Genomic DNA, 13808 nt, shown 5'->3' with positions numbered 1-13808 from the left:
ATATGCTGGCTATTAGGGTTTACAGCTAGGAAACCCTAATCTGACTAATTAAGCCCAAAGCAGCCCTTGGACTCCCTCTTTAGAAGTCTTGGACGATTTCTAATGGGTTTCCCCATAGAATTCGTCCACTCCAACTTCTATGGAGTCCATTAGCCCATCTATGCAATTATCTTATAATTACACAATATGTCCCTTATATTTAGTTAATCTCTTTTAGCCACAAAATTATTTCTTAATTAATTCTTGACTAATATTAATTAAACAATATGATTTATCCTTTAATATATTATTCTCATAATATGTTAATAAATCATAATTAAACCTTTCACTCCTTAATTCATCCTACATATTGCTATGGTGAAGGCAACCCAAAAGGACTATGCTCATAATTGAGTCAACTACATAATAGTTACGGACTTAGAAACTAATCCAGCACTAACTTGCATGTGATTCACAGTTTCACAAATTAAAGCATATCGTATAACATGTATGGGTATTTTCGTAAAACTTACTTGAGATCGATCGATTGAATCCACCACACCCTTTTCTTTTATTAGAAAACTCTTTTTATAAAACATTTCCTTTTGAAAAATTCTACCAAATCCTCTATTTGAGTTCAGACACACCCGAGAGTATGTTTAAATCCCTTAAACTAAGGCTTTGATATCAACTTGTAACATCCCAAAAATTAAGACTATTATCCAAAACATCATCATAAAAATTTTCCATTTGAAAATTAATAAAACTATTATCCAAAACATCATCATAAAAATTATGGTGAAACAAAATGTATCAAGAACATCACAAACAACAGATGTGTGCACTGCAATCATCTCGAGCTCTTCCCATTCGAACCAAAAGTACCTGAAAACATAAATTATAAACTGTAAGCACACAACTTAGTGAATTCCCCAAAATACCACATACCATACATATCAAGCATAAAGTGGTACCCTCCCGACATCGAGCCACGCTCGATATACAGATCTGTCAGTCATCAGTCATCAGGCCCCACTTGGCATCGGCCCCGCCCGGTATATATATAAACAGGTAAACGCATAATAATACAAACACATACAATAATCACAAAGATAATAGCATACATGATACTCATCGGGACCCTCTCGGCATCGGGCCTTGCCCGGTAAACACATACACACATAACACATGTAATAGTCAAGCGGATAACTAGCATCCTAACATATCAAAACATAGGCCGACATTGTCGCCTTCAACCCGCTAAACACAGTGTGAAAACTCACATCTAGTTGTTGAAACACTCAAATGCATCTCAGTTTGCTGGTCCGGAAAATCCCTGCGCTATCATCATCAAAATAATATCCAATTAATAATTACACCTTGGCCAATAACCAAGAATCTAAGCGACTTAACTGACAATCAAGATAAAAAATATCTTTATCCGTTTTCTTACATGGCCCAAAACTAAGACCCAACCCAATAACTTGAAAGGCCCAATTCCTAAATGGTATCTTGAAGCCCAATATGGCCCAATCTTCCAAATTGGACCTAAGACCCATTATGAGCCTAAATCTAAAGGAGCCCAAAAATAAGCAAAAACCCAAATTCATAAGTATAATGGCCCAAAAAGGCCCCTCTTCAAAGTCCAAAGCATGGCCCAATACCGAGAATTTCCAAGCCCAATCGTCCATCTGCTGAGTACGTGGGGCGTACTCAGCTCGTACGCTTAACGTACTACTTTTGGGGCCAGTACTCGCAATGTACCAGCTAGGTATACCTAGCGTACTCCCTAGATTGCCAAACCACACCATTAAGCGCTTAATCGGATAAGACAACATGTCAAAGTCTCAGATCTGACTCTATAGGGTGACTTTTCAAGTAAAGTTGGCAACTTTACACCCATGCACGGATTAAAGGGACTCAAGGCTCAAAAAGATCTTAATAAAGGTTTTAATACTTGCGTGGACCAATATCCTCCATAAGCTTGCATTTTTATGAAATATGGACCTCATTGGAGCTAAAATCTAACATCCATTGCTTCTAGAGTAGATCAAAAGCTCAACATAAACTCAAAATATTAAAAAATGCATAAATAACACCATAGAATAGATCTAGCACAAATGACCAACAAGGTGACAACTTTTTACCTCCAAAAGCTTTCAAATGTGAAGGTAACTTCGAATCTACAAGCTCAAGCTATTCTTTAGAGTGTTCCTCTTCTTCTTCTTCACCTGAAAACACCAAAAAATTCTTTTTCTAGCTCAAATCTCACCAAATACACTTAGGGTTTCGTTTTTAGGGTAAAGGGAGGTGTAGGCTAGTCAATAGTGTCAAAGAGTTAGATAAGTTGATTAAATAGGGCACCAACCCAAAAAATTAGGATTTTTTTTTTGTCTTGTGTATGCCATGCATGCTCCACGTACACCCCACGTACGTGGAAGACTCTCACGATCCGGAATGGGCTAGTACGCCAAACGTACTTCTAGAGTACGCCCCACGTACTAGCTAGGGGACCAAAAATGTTACGTTTTTGCATCAAGGGGCTAAAAGGGAAACTTACCGAAATACGAATGTTACAATATATATATATATATATATATATATATATATATATATATATATATATATATACACAAAATAGAATATTTTAATATCATATGCGTTTTAGTGTTTATATTTTTATGAACATGATATTGATTAGTTAGTCGTGTCAATAGTTATTACCATTTTAGATTAAAAAACTGAAAAGTTATTTAAAATGTACTTAATAGAATACTTTAGTAAACTAAAATAATTTCTTTACTAGACTGTAAAATTCTTTCTAAATGTTGCGGATCTTTAACTGTTACAACTGTAAGTTAGGAAGAAGTTGGTATTTATAATTATCAAATTATACCAACCAAATTTATTTATAGCCAAATAAGTTTGTACTAATTATACTTGGTACGGTATTATTACCATGTTTCTACAAAACTCTAATTGTTATGGTACAAAGTTAAAAAAATTATAGATATCATATTTATCGTTAATTGAAACAAAGGATAAAAGATTATTTGATTTCTCTAAGTAAACTAGTATTTAGAATAATTCTGGAGTTTTCTGTTTTAAACTAAAAATTTGCAAATAAATCCTTTATAATAATGTTTTTGAAATCCAGAATTAAAATGATTATTTTATATTTTATTTTTTTGCATTTTTTTACTAGTTTTCATTTATTTAAGATTTTAGTTAGAAAATATCATAAATGGTTCATGTGCTTTGCAAAAATATGGCATACAGTTCCTAAGTTCAAAAAAATCTCACATATGGTTTCTGTGCTGTCAAATTTTTGAATGTTTGGTCATTATTCCTCACTCCATCATCTTTTGTCCGTTAAGTCTTTATTTGTTAAAACAATGGAAGGGGAATTTCGTCTTTTCATTTCTAACCTATCATTAAATGAGGGAAATCGTTTTGTCACTGTATCTTCTTCGCGTCAACTCCCAAATCCATCCCTCTCCTAAGAAAACACTGGACTTCATCATCAAACCATCCGAATACAAGAAATGTGATTAGGTTTTAAGGTTTAATCAGAATGAATAAAAAATGGTTCTCTTAGTATGGTGTTTGCATGAAAAATATTTCACTTGCAAGAACTTGCAAATGAGATACGGTATGATTTTCAAAAAATCAATGGTTTTTCCTTGAATGTGTTCAGGAAGAGAAATCATCGTCTTTACCATGTCTATTTTTATTTTTTCAGAAGGATATGTAGTTATTTCATATTGAAGATACACTATACTGGAGCTTCACCAAGCCACCTAGAAGGAAATGCATCGACAATATCGTATCATATGTAAATTACGTTGACACTAAGTTATTTTAGTCGATGAACTTGATGACATGTTTCAAGAATTAGTGTATAAAAAAGAATAGACCCTTTACTACCATTTTTTATCCCTAAATAACCTTTTGACTACGATTTATTTCCTTTAGAGTATGACCAAGACGTACTTAAATTGGTTTCATATGTCCCTAAACCTAGACTTATAAAGATGTATATTGAAAATGGTCAGACTAAGGTACTTACTTACCTTCTTATTTTATGTCTTCTTCCAAAGTTTTTATTGAGAAATTAGAACCTGAGAGTGTGTCACTAAATATGAATAGGTAAAAAAAAACCTTGTAAAAGGGAAGTATGATCATGTAGTAGAAAGTTTGATTTAAACCACACTATTAACTATGTTGTTGAGCAGTCATAGGTCATACACATATATGAAAGGCATGATAATTCCAAGACTATTGTTCCATATCTAATGTCATAAGTTAGCAAAAAAAGTAATGTCATTGATGTGAATGAAGGAGTGACCATGGGCCACATAGAAAAAATATAAGGTATTGGTCATTGAAGTTGAAATTATAACGACCCAAAATTGCTTCCATTAGCGATGTTAGCTTCCACTAGACAAATATTTATTTTCGTAGGATTATTTTGGAATTTAAGGTTATATAAGGAAATAAATTAAATAAAATTGATGTTATTTAATATCTAAAAGGGTTAATTAGTAATTAAAGGTAAATATTTAATTAAACTGATTTATGTACTTATTAGGGGTAAATAGAAATCATTTGAATAGTTTAAACGGAAAAGAGGCGTTAAAATGTCACAAAATAAACTTAATTTTTTAATTTATTAGGGTTAGGATTATTAGGAACTAAATTATGTAGTCATAGGGACTGTTTTTCATTGCAAAATCAAATTTTAACGTCCATGAGGCCAATCGACGTGTTTATGGAGCTTTAGAGTTTGTCCTCTTTTTCTTGTTTCTTCATGTCGAATTTAGGGGGCTACCAAGAAATTCAACATTAGGCTGTTTCTTTTTTCTACTTGAGTCACACGATCGAAGTGATGGATGAAAAGAATCGTTGAATGATTTGGGTGGAGTGGACAGAATCGAGTTGAGAATGAGGGAGAGGGGAGGCGACACGACCTGAGAGGAGAAAGGGGGAATTTTGTCTGCAATTTATGACTTCTTGGAGGAAATTAGAGTTTTGAATCTAATCCTAGTCTTGGTAAAAACCTTTACCTCTTCTTCTTCTTGTGTTCATGCCGCAATTACTAGAGAACTGGTAGAAATTATGAATTAATTGCTTTCTATTTTGTGTCAAAAATCAAGCTTCTTTATAATCTTAATTCTAGAGTTCATGTATGATAAATTTCTAGCCATATTGAGTTTGTATTCTTGGTCATTTGTGAGTGTGAAAATCCTTCTAAAACATTCCCTCATAAGTTAGTATTGATGCTCAAGAATTGGTTGTAAACTTGGAGTCAAAAATTGTTTTTTTGATGTCGTGTTTCTTATTTCTTTTTATCTCAAATTCTTGTGTGTATCTTTTTTGCTGATAAGACTTCGTTTTGAGCCATCCAAAAGGGTATCAAAGTAGTCGCTAAATGTCTCTATATGTGGCTTAAGGGTGGAGAAAATCCAAACACAAGTGAATTTTTGTTTATATAGCATCACATTTTGAATTCCTCTTTAAAAGTTGCATATTTTGGATCATGGCTTCATGTTTGAATTGCCATTTTAACTCAATGCCATTTGACTACTGTTTCAATACCATTTTTCAGTTATATTAGGTCATTGAGTGGTGACTTGTTGGCTAAGATGCCAGCTTAACCCAACATGTCAAAGATGAGAATTTAGGTAAAATGCCTATTCTGCCCCTATTTTTTAAAAAAATCTTAAAAAATCATTGGTAGTCAAATTTAGGATCCGTAAACACTCAAAGTTTAAATTTTGAGTCTAGTTTTTCCCTGAGTTTTCTCATGACCTGATGTTGACTCTAACCAAGGTGGAAAGTCATCATTTTCAGTAACTAGTCAGAAATTAGCTGCATTGATATCCCATTTTGTGAAATCCATATAAAATTATAGAAAAATCATATGGACTTGTACGAGTAGTCCCTCAAAAGAAAAAAAATTCTAAACTAATGTAATACGGAAAATTAAGGTACCTTTGAAGCCCTTGGTTGTGTTAAAGTGGCATTGAATAAGCTAATGTTTCGAGTTAAAATCTAGAACATTGGTCTAGAAGTTTATCATTATATTTAGGGCATCCTACTTTCAACATTGTTGTGTCATCTCTTTGTTATTCCAATTAAGCACTCAAAACATGACTTAATATCTTCAATATTTATTAGTTGGGTGAAAATGGATTAATTCTATGTCCTTTCCCTTAATCTTGAAGTTTATGTTGATGTTGGTAGTACTTAGGAAAGCTGGATAAAATTGTTAATTTGTCTTGCAAGGGTTGTAGAGACCATTCTAAGCCGAATTAGACAAAATTACCAAAAGAAGAAAGTTGTAGCAAACCGGTTCTAGTTTCCAGAATTTCCAGTATCCGTTCATTTTGAGTTGTATATTTTGTTTTATGCTTAAACACTGAACAAGGGTAACACTAGGAAATTATAGAAATAACATAAATTTTATTATAAAGTTGTATTTTTAAAAAATATACGTCATTTCTTAATTTTTGGTTTTGTGTAGTGTATAGGTGGGGCCATGAGAACTTCAATTAAGTTTAAGAGTTGGAGTATAAGGACAGTTTCATCAAGGCTAATGGTGAGTTCATAGTCTTAACTCACTATGGTTGCATGATTGAAACATGAAATCCATAGATGGTGATTTGATTCACTTTAGGATGCTCATGTCATTAATTATGCTTGATGTGATATTTGTGATGTTACTACATGCTTTGTGTTTTTCCATGTTATAAGTTAATTACTATGTTGCTTACACTTTAATGAACTTCATGACTATGGCATGTTAGTTTAAGATGCTTGAAAGAATGATGCATGAATGTGACATGATGTGTTGATTATGGATATAATGCATGTTTTAATATACACTTACTTGGTATGAATTATATGATTTATTTAATGTATAAATAACATTGCAGGGTTATGCTTAGAGTTTTTGGGTAGTTCATGATATTTGCCAAAAACGTTATCCAGATCATTGAGGATGCCTACTACGATGAAAGAGTACCTATAGGAAGAGGTATAGATACAGAGGTTGTTAGTTGGCGATCTTTCTAGATGACCATGTAACACATGGTTTGCGGGCACTTTGGTATTCGTGAGCTAGAGTAATGTTGGTCCTGCGTTCATGGACAACGCAAACATCATGTGTGAGTTAGGAGGTCTTGCGGTGTAATTGGCACCGTTTCTACCAATTCCTTAATGACACCATGGAGTACTTGTACTTTACAAAGTCAGAGTAGTGAAAGTGAAGTCACAAATTTGGTTTTTGGGTGGAAGTCATGAGCCACTTATAGCATATGGTCGTGCATACAAGTAGTGAACAGGGAGTTTCTCTTGAGTTAGGTAGCACTAAGAGACACTTTTCTATTAATCAATTAGATAGATATAATAAAAGGTTGAATAAATAACAAGGAGGTTGGTTTCATATTAAAATGTTGAATATATAACAAAAGGTTGGTTTTATATTAAAAGTTTGAATATATAACAAAATCTTGGTTGTATATTAAAAGGTTGAATATGTAACAAAAGGTTGGTTATTAATAAAATGTTTAATAAACAAATAAAGGTTTGTTATATAGAAAATGTGATTATTTATTTTTTATGTGGTTATTTATATAGCATTCGGTTAATCACATATGTATGTGCTAGAATTGTGGTTGAACATATATGCATGTATGTAGTGGAATATATGATTGATTATTTAGGATATACAGTTGTTTGCTAGGTGTCATTTGTCTATCATGTTTATGCTTCATCGTAAGGTGAATAATTGACCCATTTGGGGTTTGTATGTTTTATATGCAACATTTATGGAATCACTCAATAGGGAATGGAACTTGTGTATTTTCTCTTTTATACCTTATGATTGGTGCAGACATCTTAGGAGTTTGGCATTGTGTAAGAGGGGTTACTTATGGGTAGTGATTTTTATTATTAATACCATTCTTGGACACGTTTTAGATTACAACAAAAGAAATGAAAAATCCCCATCCCATTACCATCCAAACCCTACAACAAGCTTACTGCCTAAAATAAAACAAAAAAAGAACACCCATGACCAAAACAACATCAGCTAGTAGTTCCGCAGTTATGCACATGCTGTCGCAACCCGCTCTTCTAATCAACTCATTGATCTAATCACCACCAATGCCTATAACACACCATATGGTCAACCCATCTAACAAAGCCACATCATGAACAACTCCAAAATTGCATTCTAGGGCTAAGATTTGTCCACGAAGTCACCTTCATTTCTAAACTTCAACATTGACAAATCACCATTGTCGTCACTTGTATGAGAGATTCTCAAATGGATGCACAGTAGAGTGAGAGTACATGAAGATAAAAGAAGGGTTTTCCAAATAAAGTCATACATGCATTTTCTTTTAAAGAATGAAGGTTGCAAGTGAAAAAACGAAATAGCCATTACATTATTTTAATAAAATAAGACATAATGGACAGAAGATGACGAGGTGAGGAATAAGGACCAAACATCAAATGTTTTGAAAGAATACAGACCATCTAATCGACTTTTTTTTCCCGTAAACATACACCATCGTCTTCTACCGACTTCAATTGTAGTAACGAATCTAGCTAGAATAAAAAAATGAATTCATAATTAAATGAAACAATAAATATAAAAGAATCAATAATATGTGTAGTGGAACCGATAAAAAAATGATAATTTGCAAAATTTTGTGTTCATGCGGACCGTCGACCTCCTTAACACTAGTAAAAATTGTTCTATTTAACCATAAATCGGAGTTTTGCAAAAAAAAAAAAAAAAAAACTTGGTAAAACTGATTATCTTCTTCTTTTAAAAAGTATATTTGCAACAACCGTTTCCTACAACCAAAAACCTCGGAGGAGGAGTTGGGTTGTTTTCTCATGTTTTCGTATAACCCTTCACCATTCCTTTTTATAAAATCACACATACGTCTCTTTTTCTTAATCTCTAATATATGATAGATTTTGATAAATTTAATCATTTGCTTTGCAAATTTAAGTTCAAACGTAAATTAATTTTTTTTTCTTATCGGATCCAATAATATAAGGAATGTTCTATTTTTTTTTTCAAGATAGGTCTTACAATTTTCCTAAATAAAATTTAAAAGTTTGATGGGTCCTAAGACCTAGCTTTATATATGGTAGCTTCAACCCTGCTTACTGAAAATCGAATCTTATCTAGTAAATGGTCGTTTAATGTGGCAAAAAGTAACTGTCCATTCTTTTAACTTCACCAAAACATCACACACAAGTTCTTATTTCAACAAGGTTAAATATCTAATTTTAATGTCAAATTCTATCTTTAAGTCTTAACTACAATATATGGATATGTGTAGGTTGGGAGACCTAAAAAGAAGAGAAGGAGGAATGTTGATTAGCCCAACAGCCAACCCACTAAATTCAGCAGAAAATTTCTTACAGTCACATGTTACAAATATCATAACAAAGGGCGCAATTCTAGAACATGTAAAGGACATGGAGTCATTGGTCAATTTGGAGAAAAGGGGAAGGGGGCTAGAAAATTCAGCTAAGTAGTTAGTTATATGTTTCGTAATTAGGTCTTTTGGAACCTAAACCCTGGCTTGGTTGTTAAAAATTGAAATATCTATATAGGTTATGAACATCCATCATTATGTATCTCGAAGCTAAGTCTTACTTTTAGAACATGGTATGTAATGGTTTTGTTTACAATTTGTTTATGAATCTAAGATATGCATCCATTCAAGTCTTACATGCATGTGAATGAATTTATATTTTACCAAATATGCATTTATAACAACGTACTTCTGAATTACATTCCAAAACCATCGAAAAGATGCATTTATAACAATGTACATTTGAAATACATTTTCCAAACAATCCAAAAGATTCATTTATAACAATGTACATTTGAAATACATTTCAAACCATCCAATAGATGTATTTATAACAATGTATATAGGAATTTCACATCAAAACTATTGATTTATAAGAAAGTACATTCCATTACAGTTCCATTGACTTACTGTGTTACATAAACGTTCATACAAAAAACTAAAACCAAAAACCCCCAATCCCCATTACAATCCAAAAACCCCTACACTAGTTAGATTACTACAAAAGAAACAAAAATCCCCAACCCATTACCTGTAACACTGTAATTTCAAAACAATTTTTCGCATTTTATACCAAACACAATTCATTCAATTTTCATAAAAACATCATTGTTTGAAACTCAAATTCATAGCATATAAAAATCCCAAGATCTCATAACATAAAAATTATGTGTGTGTACTGATCAGGCCGGCGCCTTCCCGCGATCCTCACTAGTACCTGAAACAAACAACACCAAACACTGTAAGCACAAAGCTTAGTGAGTTCCCCAAAATACCACACATAGCACATAGTAGCCACTCGAGGCTATAACTCTGTGGGTCTGTGGACCCTACTCTGTGAACCCTCTGGTTCTAACTCTGTGAACCTTCCGGTTCTAACTCTATAAACATGCACAACATAAATCACATAGAAATAATGCAGTACAACACATAAAATATATAGCATACAAATACTCTATAACTCTAGTTACCTACTCAAGGTAAAGTATAGTGAGAAGACTCACCTCGTGTATCTCGGTAGCTCGTAAATCCCTGAAATCACTAGTGCTCGATCTCCCGAGCTATAGTCCTCCTATAACACAATACATCTCTAATTAACACTTTCCTAACTACGGTTGACTAACCCTATAAAGTCAACACTGGTCAACTCTGGTCAACGGTTAACCCAACTTGCCGAGTCTGGTGTGGACTCGCCAAGTCTCTACGGGGACCCGATTCCTCTGAGTCCCTTCCAACTCACCGAAGTCGGTTACTCAACCCCTGGTTCGAAATCAGTGAACAACCCGCACCAACTCGTGGAGTCTACCAATGGACTCGGCGAGTGCATTCCATGCACAACCCCAGACGACCTTCTGAAGTCAGATCTGTTCCAGTAACTCATAGATCCAGTCCTTCCAAGCTTATTTATCACGTAAAGTTCATGTCTTGGCGCTCATATGACACCTAATGACTCATAAATGGTGTTTTAACCTCAAGCATAAAGATCCCAAACCAAAACCTCCATGGATTCATAAAAAGCTTGGACAAAGGGACACTCTGGACCTCCAAGGGTCCAGATCCAGAACCTAACTCGCTTAAGGGACCAAGGGAGCACTAGATCTAGCCACAAAAGGGCTCAATAAGCCCTAAATCAACATGAACATCACCACAACAGAAAAGGGTTTGAAAATAGTACCTCAAACGTGATGTTCTGGACTTCAGATCTTCAGGACGTTAACCCTCTTGCTTCCTCTTGGCTATAGCTTCCTTTCCCTTGCTAAACAACACCACCAAGGTCAACAATGGCTCCTTCTCTCACTCCAAACGCTCAAGATCACTAGGGTCTCGCTCTGGGGACTGGTGAGCACAAATGACGGCTATAAGGCCCTTTAAATAGGCCCCAAACCCGAGAAATTAGGGTTTCATTAAACAGTGCGGACTTGCCGAGTCCACCAATGCGACTCGTCGTGTCCGGTCATTAATCTAGGTGAGAAATCGCGTCTCCACTCGGCGAGTCTACGCACTAACTCACTGAGTTCTTCCACAAAACTCAAAATAAAATGAATAAATATAATACCTGAAATTCCGGATGTTACAATTCTCCCCCACTTGAATCTGACTTCCCCCTCGAAGTCTCATTCCTGAAATAGCTCCGGATGCTGCTCCCGTATCTCACGCTCTGGCTCCCAGGTCAACTCGGATCCCTTCCGATGTTGCCACTGAACATGTACCAAAGGCACCTCCCTGTCCCTTAGAACCTTGATCTTTCGATCCACAATCGCAATTGGTCTCTCCGCGTAGTTCAGGCTCGCATCCACATGAATGTCCTCTAACGGCACTACCGCCGACTCGTCGGCTATACACTTCCTCAACTGAGAGACGTGGAAGGTATTATGAATCCACTCCAATTCCACAGGTAGCTCCAAGCGATACGCTACCCAGCCCACCCTCGCGATCACTCTGAACGGCCCAATATAACGGGGCCCTAGCTTGACCCTCTTCCTGAATCGAATCACTCTTTTCCAAGGAGATACCTTCAGGAGAACATAATCACCGACCTGGAACTCGAGCTCGGATCGTCATCTATCCGCATAACTCTTCTGGCGGCTCTGAGCAGTCAACAATCTCTGCCTGACCCGCTGTATCTTCTCTGTCGTCTGAAGCACAATCTCTGTGCTACCCATCACTCGTTGCCCCACCTCTCCCCAACAAATAGGAGTCTGACACCTCCTCCCATACAACAACTCAAAGGGTGGCATACCAATGCTCGAATGATGGATGTTGTTGTAGGAAAACTCTGCCAAGGGCAAATACGTGTCCCAACTCCCCCCCCCCCCCCCCCCCGAAGTACAACACACATGCCAGGAGCATGTCCTCGAGCGTCTGAATCGTCCGCTCACTCTGTCCGTCAGTCTGGGGGTGATATGTGGTACTAAAATGCAGCCTAGTACCCAACTCCTCGTGAAACTTCTCCAGAATCTGGAAGTGAAATGCACATCTTGATCTGAGACAATCAAGATTGGAACTCCATGCCGCGATACCACTTCCCTCACGTACATCTCTGCTAATTTATATGCGCAAGAACTCTCACTGATAGCAAGGAAGTGGGCGCTCTTTGTCAACCTGTCCACAATCACCCAAATTGCATCGACTCCCCTAGCAGTCCTTGGCAATTTGGTGATAAAATCCATGGTAATCTGTTCCCACTTCCATTCGGGAACCTCCAACGGCTGCAACTTACCATGCGGTCTCTGGTGCTCGGCCTTAAACCTACGGCAGGTTAAGCACCTCTCAACAAACCATGCACCATCCCTCTTCATACAGGGCCACTAATACTCTCTCCTCAGGTCTAAATACATCTTAGTGGCCCCAGGATGGATCGAGAATTTCGACCGATGAGCCTCTTCCATCAAAATGGTATGCGTCCCTCCCACAAACGGTACCCATATACGCCCCTGAAATAGCATAAGCCCCCGACCATCGGTAACAAAATCCGATACCAACCCAAAAACTCGCTCTCTCTTCTGGTTCTCCGACCTCATGGCTTCAGCGTGTGCTCCACGAATGGTGTCCAACACCGGAGCCATCACGGTTAGTCGCAAACATGTATCTCGCAATGGGGCGCTCTCCGCCCTGCGACTCAGTGCATTGGCTACGACATTAGCGTTGCCCGGATGGTACAGGGTCTCACAATCATATTCCTTGACCACATCCAACCACCTCCTCTGCCGCATATTTAGGTTAGGCTGGTCCATCAAATACTTCAGGCTCTTATGGTCCGTGTATATCGTACACCGAACCCCATACAGATAGTGACGCCAAATTTTGAGGGTGAACACCACTGCCCCCAGCTCTAAATCATGGGTGGGATACCTCCTCTCATGAGGCTTCAGCTGCCTCGATGCGTATGCTATCACATGCCCTCTCTTCATCAGCACCGCTCCCAACCCCAAGATCGACGCATCACAGTATACCACAAACTCCTCCATTCCCTCCGGGAGGGCTAGCACCGGGGCTTCGCATAACCTTTGGCGAAGCGTCTCAAAGGAGGCCTGCTGCTCGGGGCCCCATGAAAAAGCGACACCCTTCCGGGTCAACCTTGTGAGTGGCACTGCGATCTTAGAGAAATCCCTAATGAATCTCCGATAATAACCTGCCAACCCTAAGAAACTCCTGATCTCGGAGGGTGACCTCGGCACCTCCCAATTCATCACTGCCTCAACTTTG

The sequence above is a fragment of the Lactuca sativa genome, chromosome 2 (assembly GCF_002870075.4).
Source record: "Lactuca sativa cultivar Salinas chromosome 2, Lsat_Salinas_v11, whole genome shotgun sequence".
Classification (NCBI taxonomy): Eukaryota; Viridiplantae; Streptophyta; class Magnoliopsida; order Asterales; family Asteraceae; genus Lactuca; species Lactuca sativa.
The sequence above is the reverse complement of the archived record's forward strand: the minus strand, read 5'-3'. Positions refer to the sequence as shown.